A 14,077-nucleotide genomic window follows, 5' to 3' on the forward strand; every position below is an offset into this window, starting at 1 on the left:
AGTTTATCCATTAGTTAGGTATATAAAAAATTGCTGCCTCTCAAAATGTTAAGCTTCTTTGATGAAGCTGTGTTTTTATGCTACCAGAGAGGGAGTAGTGCTCATAAATTATAGGTGAATGTTAACATTAATTTGTTTCCTGCTGTTCAACTATATATTAATTTACTACTAAGTGTAGGGGTGGGGGTTAATGTCAGGAATACAGCACTCTGCAAGGATGACTGATAAATGGCAGAGTCCACAATTATTCTGCTAGTCATAGTTGGGCCAAGAACTTCCTGACCAAGAATAAATGAACATTTGTAGGAGGCTCACTTGATCTCCAAAAGGACTAGATGGGAGGCTAAGGAAAAGGAATTGAAGCCAAGGACTGGCTGCATTTGCCATGAGAAAATACAAACCATATCCAATATGTAACTTAGGCAAAGTCAACATTGAGACTGTCTTCATTATGACTTCCTTCTTTGTTGCCTCAAATGCTTATTGAACTCTTACTATCTTTCAAGCTTTGTGCTGGGTCTTAGATTACAAGACTGAATAAGATAGACATAACCTCCTTCCTCCTGGATGTGGCAATTTTTCCTTTGAATCACTTCCACACATGCATTGCCTGGGGATTGGGGACTGGATCCCATGGCCAGATCGAATCCCTAAGGTGGGTAGTGGAGCATTCTTAAATTGGGACAGATTTTCACAGTGCGAAGGCTTGAAGAAGAAGAAACTCTCGAAAGGTAGGACTGACCTGCAGCTCTGTAAGACAAGGGATCAATGCTATTAAATGGAATCTGCTCATGAGGGTACCTCTTGAGAATAAGTTGACTTCTTTCTTATTTTCTCTTAGACTATGGTTACAAGTATATTTAGCCAAGTGTTTTTGTTATTGTTTTTATTTTATTTTATATTTAATTTCCCTCATACAATAGAATGTCTACCACCAACTCTTCAGAAAAATCTAATATATTAGTATAGCTTTACCTGATATCATTGCAAGGAATAAATGTATGAAGTTTTAAAAAAAAAAGTGTGGCCTGCCTCACATTCACTCCTCTGCTGAAACCCACACAGGACTTGGAGGAGGCCATGCCCAGGAATTCCAGGAGGCAGCCAGCAACAAGGGAGGCTTTTCTTTGGTGGAGTTTGGAAAGATTAGGAGACGCATGAAAAACAGCTTCCAGAAGCTTGAGAAGCAAAACCTTCCTTCTCCTAAAACTCCAGGGAAATTAACCTTGAAGAGTATGTTTGTAGGAAGATTGATGTTCCCCTTACAAAGATCTGCTAATTAGACGGCAATATCTATGGAGGCTCAGTGAAAGGTGTATTGAGAGGAAGGGTGGAAGCTTGAGAAAAGTGAAAAAGGTGTGAAATAAGTGAGCGGGAGGATGGGGCAGAGAGCTGATGAAGAAACATATGCTGTGTTCAAAGTTCAGTTAGGATGGTTTAGAGTCCATTTGGTTGTCTTATTTTCTCTAGCAGATCATCCGAAGATTTAGAAATGGGCAACAGTAGGGTTCATCTATCCCTGGTATTTTCCCAGGCAGGTACAATGGGAAAACAAGATAGGAAAGTTAAGGGCATTGGAAAGAATGAGGAAGTGATGGGCCATAGAATGTCAATCAGGAGAGGAGGAAATGAAGACAGACAGGAACTGAGAGGAAGATACAAAGTAAAGAATCTATGGAAGAATCCTAAGGAATTCCATAGAATCCATAGAATTCCATAGAATCTATGGAAGAATTCTAAGGAAGGTCTCAATGAGGACAAAGAATGATAGATTGAAAGTAATTTAATTAAAGGTTATGCTCAGAGAGTCTGACATTTAAAAAAAAATGTTTTTGAAACTGGAACAATTCCAGGAGATGACATGTTCCAGGGTGTGTCTATGGGAATGACTGGCTGAAGTGGAGGGGGTCCATGGAAGTAAGTTAAGGCAGTAAGTGACCAGAGTATCAAATAAGGATATGATGTCATCCTGAAAATGGGTGGATGTTGGACAGACAGGAAGACTCTCAGGATCCCAAAGTTTTCATAAATCAAAAGCAGGGTTGAAGAAAGGTCAGTAGCCAACAGCAAGCAGAAGGCATTGAACAGTAATATTGCTCAATGGAATGATTTCCATAGAAGCTGGGAAACTTTATGAGTGGGAAGAAGAGAAATAATCTGAAATTGACAGAGTGGAAAAAGCATAGCATGTTCATTTACTAATAGAAACCACGGAACTGGTGAGGCTGGGTTGGTATTTTTAACTATTTATTTTAGAAAATTTTAAATGGAAAATGAACTATAATCTGGTAAATGGCATGTAGTTTGTTATCTGGCTTGCATATTTTTTGTCTTGTTTTCTGCCCCTTGAGTTTATGTTAGTTTTAGGCTCTGCATCATTCTTCTCTGTGCCTGGTAGAATGGTTTGTTTGTACCGCCCTGCAATTACTTAATATTATGATGGCACATATTAAGTGCCATGCACAGACCCTATTCATTTATAGCTAAGTGATATGTTATTTTATTATTTTGTTTGTTTTATTATAAGCCCATGAGATGATGGCTGTGACATACATAACCCCCAGATAAAGATTGCTGGTTAAAGGAAAGGGAACTAAACTAAATCTCTGTTCTTGGCAGTGTCATTCATTGTCCACTTATTCATGTTTATTGACTCTATCTTAAATGTCATGCGCTACATCAGTTGCTGGAGAAATAATATGACTCATTCCTAATCTTCGTCCTTAAAAGGTTATGGTCTAGTGGCAAAAACAAATAATTACAGATCTTTGTTAAATGTTGTAATATAATATTGTTCAAGGTGTGTGAGAAGGTTCCGGAAGATTTCTTGAAGCTGACAATAGTTCATCTGCATCCTGAAGTAAAATGAGTTAGGTGGGTACTCAAAGGAATCACATCTTAGGTAAAGGGCAAAGCAGCTGAGGTGGAAGGGCTGGAGCCAGAAAGCAATGCACATCACGTTCTGGAGGCAGCGTGCAGGCTGTCAGTGTGACCCTCCACACCTCACATCCGCTCATCCTGAAGTTACACTGGACTTCGTGGGTCCTTCACAGCAGAAAAGGCTTCACTTAGAAACACTGAAACATATTCAGATTTCAGCTGCTAGATTCAAACCACTGACATTTCTCAAAAATCTGATTTGTCCATTAAGTACACGTTGATACCGTCACAGAAATTTTTTTATTTTGGGAGCACCTTTTGGAAACTTAGACTCCAGTAACATATTGGAAATGGAGAAAACCTTCTTTGTCAAACAGCACTTCAATTAGAAGCAAAACCATTACACCATTAGTGCTTTGTGCATACATTGAGCCAACTGTGATCCTTCAGGACTGGCTGCTCTAGAGAAAGAAAATTCCCTACAGGTCTCCACACCCCACTACTTTATCCATGGGGAAGCAATGGTATCAAATGGCCAATGGTCCTAGTTCCTGGCACAAAGTAGAAGCATGATAAACAGTTGCTAAATTCGGGATTAAAAATTAGTCTAAACCTATGTCCTATCAGGTGGATTCTTACCTCCAGCAAACCCTGGGCCTTGAATTCACTTTTTGTCAAGGAATTTTATTAAGAAACATAAGTCAAATCTGAGTATTTCTTAAAATATAAATTACAAGTTAATTGGCTTTGCAAAAGACAAATGTTGATGTACTTTGTTGCATTTTAGGTAGCATTTTGGTTAAGAAGAGTCCCCTCTTTAAGCCATTTAAGAGGAAAAAGCTCATTCACAGTTTGTCTTATTTGCTAGGCATTTCTATACCAGGGGCAAAGGTTTTTCAACATGTGCCTCTATTCTCTATTTTGACATATCCACCTTTGTCAACGTTCCTAGCCAGATGCTAAATTAATATTGGCTGATAAAGGAGTCTCTGTTTTTAAGTTGCTAATAGAGAGCATTTCACGAAATTGTTAAGCAGTAACACATATACGTAGTATATGTGTGTATATATATATATATATATATATACAGTGACTTCTATTGAAAAATGATAAGTGACTATTCACATTTATTTTCACTCTTTCTCAAAATGTCACTAAAATGACAGTGTCATTTTAACTAAAATTAAAAAGAATTTTTTAAAGGCATGAAACACAAAAGAATAAACAGCATAGGAGATGCAGGCAGGTGTTTAAATGATTACTGATTTAGCAGAATGTTGAAAGCTAAAAGCTCCCTGCCCGCAGCCAGTCTGTTTATGCTGCAGAACTTCAGAAAGGCTCAGAAACTGGAATCACCAAGAACCTCTTGAGATGAGGAATTAAACTGAAAATAGGAGGATCAGTTGAAAGTCTATATAAAGTCAACAGACCCAAAGAACCCTTCTTTTATGCAGAGCATTTACAAGACTATTCTCCCCTACCCAGAGAGGAGGCTGGGGCATTAAATGGAAAAATCAAAATCAGAGTAGTTCTCAACTCTAGGATACCAGACAGTTGAAGAAAAACGGTAGGAAAGGCAAACACTGAATGGTTAGACCCATACTCCCTGGTGAGACTAAGATCCCAGAATGTTGGTAGCTAGGCTTATACTCTCTGTTCCACTCCAGGTGAGACTTCAGAGGATTTTTTTAGGGAAATAAATGAGTCTAAGAGAAAGTACTTTCAAATGATAACATATGGGGTTCTTTCCAACACTCAAGTTCCCAATCCAATAACCCTACACTTAAGCCAACCCGGAAACACACACAGTTTACAACTAGCTTTCTGGAGTCTCATTTGTAAATATTAAAGGAAAAGTCATGGATAATAAGACATTGAGGAAGACTCCAACATGAAATACAGAGAACAAAACTAACAAATACAGACAAAAAGAAACTCAGAAGACAGAGTGCAAACAGAAGAAAATAAACCATGAATAAAACAAAACAAAATCCTGTATAATTAATATCATCACATATAAAAGAAGATACTATGTATGTTAAATGAGTAAATAATGCTGGTGAAAAATATTTAGAGAATAAGTAAGAGTTCATGGAAATTACAAATAGAGCAAAAATAAAAGTTCAATAGAAGCAACAGATGATAAAGTTGAGAAATTTTAAGAAAATATAACAAGATGAGAAAGCAAAATAGAAAAGATACAAAGTTTAGAGAACTAATAGGAGTTCTGGGATTAATAATCTGCCTAATAAGAGTTCTAAAAAGAGAATACTGAAAAAATTATCAAAAGAATAATATATGAATAGTTCCCAAAATTGGAAGACACAAATTTCTAGACTGAATGGTCCAGCACAGTGAATGGAAAAAGACTAACACAGGGGACATTGTGATAAAATTTCAGAGTCCCAAGTTTACAGAGAAAAAACCATAACTTTCAACAGAATAAAAGTGGATCAAACCCAAAGAATCAAGAATCAGAATGACATTAATATTCTGAAAGTAATTCTACAATTAGATGCCAATGGAGAAATGCCTTCAAAATCCTAAGAAAAATTATTTCAACTTAGATTTTAAAACCTAGAAAAACTATCAATCAAGTTTGTGGGCAGAATAAAGCCTTTTAACACCTAATGTAGATGATGGGGAGCTAGATGCAGCAAACCGCCATGGCACGTGTATACCTGTGTAACAAACCTGCATGATCTGCACATGTACCCCAGAATTTAAAGTCATTTAAAAAATCTAAAAAAGAAAATTAACCTCTCATGCTCCTTTTTTTCCAGGAAGCTATTAGAGGACACTCACCTTCAAAATGAGGAGAAATATGAGAAAAGGAAGACAAGAATTCAAGAAGTCAGAGATCCAACAATAATAACAAAAGTGGTAAGGTAATTCTCAGGATGACAGTAACAGGAAGTCCCAAGAAGACAGAAGTCCAGATTGGTGAAAGACAATGAAGAGCTACAAGAGGTTTGCACTCTGAAGAGAAGAAGGAAAAAAAACGGAACTCATAGTTTGTCTAATGTCTTTGACCACGTTTCAAGGAAGTACCTGGTTCTGTGCAAAGTTAGCAAAAGGTGTATTTAAAAAAATGAAGAAACAACAGAATAAGGCAATTGCCAACTAAAAGAAGTATAAAGAACTTGATTTAAAAAAAGGAAATGAATAATGCACTATATGCTAATTTGTTAACAATTTTTACATAGTACCAATAAGATAAATACAATGCTAATTTCAAACTATAATTAATTAAACTGGAAGGATGAAGGAGAGAGGAAAGCATATGCGGGAACTGGAAATGTTAAGAGAGTTAAATTATAATCTTCATAACAGGAAGTCAACAGATAATACCATTAAATTGATGAAGAAATAGTAAGACATGAAGAATAAAGATATTAAGGTATATATCTAAAGATATAGTTAAAAATACTGAATATTTCTACTTTATGGAAGGATGCTGGGTTGGGGAACTACTGTTTCATGTCCTTAAAGTACTACTTGGCTTTTTAAATTGCCTACACACATACATACACATACATAAACTAAAGTTAAAATTTAAAAACCACATATAAAAGCCATATGGGAAAAGAATTGCTGTGAATACTTCGTAAAATAATGTATTTACAGCACTTAATGCTATGTTGATACACCACAGAGTATTAATAAAGTCCCCAAGATTTGCCAAATGGGGATAGTCTTATTAACAAAAATTAGTCTTATTGATAAAACAGTCAACAAATATATAAATCTTTACCCATCAGTCCCTAGTAAAAATTTTCTAAAGGTTGTGGAAGATATAAAGAAACATGAAACATAATCCTTACACTAAAATAGCTTCTAATAACAGTTATGGTGGCTAATATTTAGTTGATGTTAAATGTACAGTAGGCATTGTCCCAAGCTCTTTACATATTATTTCTTTTAATTCTATGAGATAGACACTATTATCTCCATTTTGTTATATAAATGAGGAAACTGAGGCACACTGAAATAAAGTAACTTGTCCAGGTCACAGAGCTCATAAGAGAGGGAGATAGGATTCCAACCCAAGCAGGAGGCTTGGGAGTCTGTGCCGCTATCCACTGTGTCAAATTGCTGTATAATCTGATTGAGAAGAAGAAGAAACAGAGCTAAACAAACTTACATGATTTAAACAGCAGTTCAACGTAATACTGATAGAGATATCACAAACAAATGCAAGCATACTTTAGGGGAAATCACTGTATTACACTAGGAGCTCAGGAGAGAGTGTAAATCCTTCAGACTAATAGCCAAGGAAGCCTTTAATTGGACCAGCTGAGTGGGGAGGGCATTCCTTGTAAGTGAATCACCATGCAGAGGTGGTAACCATAGCATGCCAGAGATCAGCAAGGAAGGTCATTTGACCAGAGCAGAGCACATTTTGTTCATCCACAAATAAAATCTGTGAGAGCAAAGCAGGAAAGGCCTATATCACATTATAAACGGCCTTGAAAGCAGACTAAGAAGCTTGGACTTTATACTGTGTAAACGGGAAGTAACTACTGAGCATGTATGCTTAATCTGGACATTGTGCATGTAATCATTTGACAGGAAGAGAACAAGTAACAGCTTATTGTGGCAGTCTGGATAAGATCTATCAAGATCTCAAACTAGACTTAGGTGAGTGAGAGTGGAATTGGCTGGATCCTGGATGAGAAGTCCCACAAGGACTTATAAAAGCAATTTGCATTTTATGTTTCTACCAAGGAGAAAAGTTCTTCAAACTAGAAAGAATAGATATAATTAAAAGGGAATCAGTTTTCAAAAAGTTCAAGTAAGAGTATCTGCCTTACAAAAAATGAGTTTCTAGGTTTCAACAAGTTACCATACAGCATAATCAAATACCTATTATGATTATGAAACGGCTGGCAGAATTTCTTTTAAATGAAAGTAAAACTTTCTAGATATAATAATAAAGCATGCTCAATATGGAAAAAATATATATAGAAAAAATCATTAAGCTTATTCCCATAGCCTTAGTTAATATTTTGGTTATTTTTTAAAATCTTTTCTAAGAATAACTTCGTTTCCATGTTATACACAGTTACAATTGATCATCAGATTATATATAGAATATATAATTTTCTTCTTGCTTAAAAATTTTAATAAAACATTTCATATTTCTTTACAAATGTATGTGTCTATGTACTAAAAGGTTTTTAATCATTCCTGTGTAGTTGGATATTTAAGCACATTATAAATTCTGTTTACATAAGCCTAATATCTCTTGGCCTAAAATCTATTTTCTGTATTGTGGGTTACCTCCTCAGGCTAATTTTCCAGCTAAAAATCTTAAGAAAAATAGTGGAGAATGAAAGAATTAAACAGTTTAAAAATAACGTCTATTTAAGAGGGCATGAAATGGTTAAATTCTGTAACTTTAATGAGGCACCAAAATGATCATTTGTAACCACACTGTCCCTGAAGGGGAACTGATAATGACATATGGAAAGTAACTATAGCGTTAAAAATATCTAAGCAGGCATAACTACTGTTTGTTGTTTGATAACATCAGAATGACATTCTAGTTATATCTACATTTGAGTGCATTTTATATTGCATTTAAATTTGTTTACATGTATTTAAACTAACTGGTAAAATGGACACAGTCCATTCTGAAGCATAGATATATTATTCTCTGAATGCACCTTATTATCTTAAATTTCTGAATCAATGGAATCTGCAGACATTATTACAAAGATATATCTGAGCCACTTATATTACTGAAATCACCTTTACAAAAATTATGACGCTAAGAAAAATGTGACATAGGAAAATTATGACAGTAAAATAAATCTGTCCTAACCAACCCCATCTTACATCTAACCTCCAGGCTGCCCTTGTTCATGCCCGGGTATAGGCTGAACTAACTTTGAGAGGAGTTTAGCTTATGGTTTAATTTTGAAACAAAGATGACAACAGCCTTCCCCAAAACAAACTCCCTCCTTGTTTGGGGACAAGACTGCCTTTGCACAACTAACAAAATTAGCCACAAGATGAGGAATTATGGAGTCATGCAACCAGAGGCCACAAGATTTCTAACCTCCTCAATTGCACTGATAGATAACATTACTATTAGAAAACCTAAGATTGATGTTTGAGGACCTGCATTCTGATAGACCAGCTGGTGCCACCCAGGCTGGTAAATTGGCTCATCTGTTTTTGTGGCCCCCACCCAGGAACTGACTTAATGCAAGAGGACAGCTTGGACTCCCTATGATTCTATCCCTGACCCAACCTATCAGCATTCCCCATTCCCTAGCCCCCTGCCTGCCAAACTATCTTTTAAAAACCCTAGCCACTGAATTTTTAGGGAGGCTGATTTGAGTAATAATAAAACTCCAGTCTCCCACTTAGCCAGCTCTACATGTATTAAACTTTCTCTACTGTAATTCCCATCTGGATAAATCAGCTCTAACTGGGCAGTGGGCAAGAAGAATTTGCTGGGCAGTTACATTACCTAAGGACACAGTAAACTTCTGGTGCTTGGAGTGAGCACAACAAATACACCACACCCTTTAAAATATGGTGCTTGCAGGAATCTGCTTTTTATTTTGTAGTTTACTGTGAGGTGTGGGTGGTGTGATGGGCTAAGCACAAAACCTGCAGACAGATGACGATGTGGGTTTATGCTTTACCCTGATTATTATTAGATGTGTGACTTTGGACTTGTTAGAGAATCATTGAAATTCATTTAGAAGATGATAATAACACCTATCTCACAATGAGATGTTAGTGAAAAACACCCCAGGGATGTCCTGCATTCATCTAAATTGTTGCTGTCATTATTTCTGTCTGCCACATTATCCTGGCACAAGATTTCATGGGGATTCATTGAGCAGGTGAAAGGTGCTGTGGAAAAGATACATAAAGTTACCTTAGCAGCTCTGAGAACCTATCACTAGCTCTTCAGACAGAGCAGTAAGAACAGGCTGGGATCAAACAGTATGGAGAACGGAATCTCCTTGGTTATCCTTTGGTGGGAAGTTGCATCAGAAGCTCCCGTGGATGGCTTGGTAATTGGTGAGCATTCTGATTCAACACTGCACCTCTCAGAATACAGTAAACAACTGGGATTATACTATCCACATCAAATGGCCAATGCAATATGCATAATTGTTTTGTGATTTTGCCAATTTTCTCATATATATAAAACAACTCAGTATTTTGCATGTCAGCAAAGTCCATTCATGTTGTTCTTTATGGGCTCTGATTATTTCACATCCATGGTTAACACTACTTCAAACTGATTGACTAAATTAGGGGGCAAAAAGAGAAAAGGTGTATTTGGCTGTGCTATCCTTGACATATGACCCCGTTGACTTGTTGTTGCCAAAGCCCACAAATTCCACATCTGAAAACTTTGATTCTATTTTGTGATTTGTAATCAACTTCACTGAGGTATAATTTACATAAAACAAATAGTAACATTCAAAGTATCCAGTTAATGGGTCTTGACAAATGGACATACCATGTGACCACTACCCTAATAAATAGATAGAACATTTGTCCCCCAAAAGCTCCCTTTTGCCATTTTGCAGTAGATTCTCCTACCCTCTTGCACTCCCCACTCCAGTCGTTACTTTGATTTCTATCATCATACGTTGATTTTTCTTTTCCTAGAATTTCATCTAAATAAAATCATATAATATGCACTCTATGTGCCCAGTTTCCAACGTTCAGCAAGTTTTTGAAATGCATTCTTATTGTTGTATCAATAATTTGTTCTTTTTTAATGGGAAGTAGTGTTGATTGTATGGAAGTGCCACAATTTGTTTAACCATTCAGGCTATTTACGAATTGTTGCCAGCTTGTAGCTGTTATAAAGCTGCTATAAACATTTATGTACAAATCTTTGTAGACATTTTTATTTTTCCTTTGTCTATACTTAGAAATGGGATTATCAAGTCATATGGTTAAGTGTCTTATATAAGAAGTTACTGAGGTATTTTCCAAATTCGTTCTTTTCCATACAAACCCTGACACACACACAAACAAACCCTGACATAATTGTTATAGACTTTTGGGCTGAATCTACTAAGTGACATCAAAATGAGGCCACGTGCTTTGGAAACATCAGGCGGAAAGTATGTCACAGAAATAATAGGGGAGATGCTATTAGATGGGGGCCTTGAGAAACAGAAGTGTTTTAAACAAAACCTGCAATTATTGTTTGTTTGAAGTAAACTCCCTTCTTCATAGCAGAACATTTGGCTATATGAGAAAGTACAGTTTATTCTAGAGAAATGATCATCATTTATGTAAATGGATTTTATTTGACAACCGAAAGAACAGTGCTAGGAAAATACTCACCAATGAATACTTTGAGAAAGATCAAGAAACCCTTTCTTCTTCATTATGCACCAACAAATAAAAGGTAACACATAGAGCAGAAGGAGCATAATTTTAAATCTCCCCAGACCTGGGTTCTACAGGGTCCCCCTCCACAGGGTTCTATGAGCCCCTCCCAGCTGGTGTGAAGATGAGAAATTGTAGAAATAAAAGACACAAGACACAGAGATAGAGAAAAGAGAGTTTGGGCCCAGGGGTCCACTGCTACCCAAATCTCGGAGACCAGCAGTGGCCCTGAATACCGGGATGCTCTCACTTTTAGAGTTGTAAATCTGGGGACAGGGTGGGTAGGGCATGGCAGTGATAGTGTCAAGTACGTCATCTGTCATTCAGGTAGGGGCTCAGGAATTTCTGGCACCCAAAGTGTGGTAAGGAGCATAATGCATCAGCACCTTTTCCATAGTTATCAAGAAAGAACTAAAACGTTAAGATTTATATTACTGTTACTGATTATCTTTTCTAAGAAAAAAGGAACCAGGTGCAGAAGCGGAACATGAGAGTAGACATGGAACGTGAGCACTGAAGCACAGCACCACGTGGACAGTTAAGCCCCCGGATGTCTGCGGGCCTGCCTGACAGTCGTCAGGCCTCACCACAAGAGCTTGGAGAAGTGGAATTTTCTCCAAACTTCCTCAGGAAGGAGATGTCTCAGCCATCTTGGACGTCTCCTTCCTTAGCTAGCTAAACAGCAGGCGCTTTCACAGCACTGGCACTGCTGCACAGCCGAGGCGCCCTGCAGCAACCCTTATGCGGGCATGACAGAGGGCTTAGAGCATCTTGCCTTAGTGTCATTCACTTCACAATGTAACCCCAGGTTCACACTTCTGACCTGAGAGGCATTAGTAAAAGAATTAAGATCGCCTATGAATAACTAAGATCACATATGAATAACTAATTACTACAGTTATATTTCTAGTTACTTTCTTTTATTTTTTTTTATTGCATTTTAGGTTTTGGGGTACGTGTGAAAAACATGCAAGATTGTTGCATAGGTGCACACGTGGCAGTGTGATTTGCTGCCTTCTTCCCCATCACCTATATCTGGCATTTCTCTTCCTGCTATATCTCCCCAACTCCCCACCTCCCACTGACCCTCCCCTATTTCCCCCAACAGACCTCAGTGTGTGATGCTCCCCTCCCTGTGTCCATGTGTTCTCATTGTTCAACACCCACCTGTGAGTGAGAACATGCGGTGTTTGATTTTCTGCTCTTGTGTCAGTTTGCTGAGAATGATGGTTTCCAGGTTCATCCATGTCCCTACAAAGGACACGAACTCATCGTTTTTTATGGCTGCATAGTATTCCATGGTGTATATGTGCCACATTTTCCCTGTCCAGTCTATCATCGATGGGCATTTGGGTTGGTTCCAGGTCTTTGCTATTGTAAACAGCGCTGCAATGAACATTCATGTGCACGTGTCCTTATAGTAGAACGATTTATAATCCTTTGGATATATACCCAGTAATGGGATTGCTGGGTCAAATGGAATTTCTATTTCTAGGTCCTTGAGGAATCGCCACACTGTCTTCCACAATGGTTGAACTAATTTACACTCCCACCAACAGTATAAAAGTGTTCCTGTTTCTCCACATCCTCTCCAGCATCTGTTGTCTCCAGATTTTTTAATGATCGCCATTCTAACTGGTGTGAGATGGTACCTCAATGTGTTATGATTTGCATTTCTCTAATGACCAGTGATGATGAGCATTTTTTCATGTTTGTTGGCCTCATGTATGTCTTCTTTGTTACTTTCTTCTTCATTATTTATATGGAAATAGGCTGAGGCCTTTTGCTCCTGCCTCGGCTCTTATGGGATCTCCCCGCTACGGGTTCAAATTTTGCTTAGCTTTGCCATCTGTATTGTCTTACCCAATCATTTTCCCCTCTGAACCTGTTCCAACATGTGCAAATGGAAGTAATAGTAGTTTACTCATGGCATTGCTGAATGGTTAAGCAAGGTTGGGTCTCAAAGTGAGAGTATCAATGAAAGGTGATCCCTTTAATGCGAATTGCTTCTTTCTTTCCTCCATACCCTTGTGCAATTGTAATAACTTTAAATTGTAAATCTGCTTCTTAACTTGCAAGCTGATTAACCAAGGCAAACAAACTGCAGATGGGACTCAGTGGAGGTAGGGAAAGAATCCAATGTTTAAATCATTCTGAAACTTTGTAAATGACCTAATCTTTCCTAAAGGAAAAATACTATTGGGTGGGGAATGAATAAGGAGAACAACTTCTGATCTCCACCCTGCTAATATATGAGAATTTTATATTGCTTTTACAGATTTTTCAAATTGTATGTCATGACATGTCTATTTTTATAGATTTCATGTAAATTGGCCAAGTCTTGTTATATGAAACATTCATAAGATTTGTTTGAAGTTCACACATGAACACAGTCTCACATGTGTGTGCATGCACGCACACACACACACACACACACACACACTCTCTTTTTGTGTTCCTGCCCTTACCTCCAAAGTAGAGGTAGCAAAAATTCACTGATGTCTCAGAAAACTAGGTCTTAGCCAAGAAATATTTGCTCACATAAGTCAAACATTGCATTTTCACTTGGCTGCTGAGCCTATTCTCACACGCACAGAAAAACCAGCTGCAGGGCAGGATGCCAACTCATCGTGAACATGTCACATGGCGTTAGGCCATGTTTTCCGAGGTCCTGCTGATCCTGCGCCTAGTGAAAAAAACTACCATGTCTGCTGCAATACACGGATACCTTGATTGGTGAATTATTGGAGAAAAGAACTCACGTATAAGAAACAGCAGAGTCCACTCATTTGTTTTCATTTATTTTTAAAAAAATACC

The 14,077-nt window shown here is 37.5% G+C and overlaps 1 long non-coding RNA gene across 1 annotated transcript; it reads left to right on the plus strand.

The window, feature by feature from the left end:
• Positions 1–363: 363 nt before the first annotated feature.
• On the plus strand, positions 364–6,009 carry LOC116558838. Its single transcript, XR_004272186.1, has 2 exons — positions 364–1,917; positions 5,664–6,009. It is a non-coding gene; the product is annotated as an uncharacterized LOC116558838 (long non-coding RNA).
• Positions 6,010–14,077: the final 8,068 nt, after the last annotated feature.

Source organism: Sapajus apella, unplaced genomic scaffold, assembly GCF_009761245.1.
Source record: "Sapajus apella isolate SASKATOON/1434 unplaced genomic scaffold, GSC_monkey_1.0 scaffold22, whole genome shotgun sequence".
Lineage (NCBI taxonomy): Eukaryota > Metazoa > Chordata > Mammalia > Primates > Cebidae > Sapajus > Sapajus apella.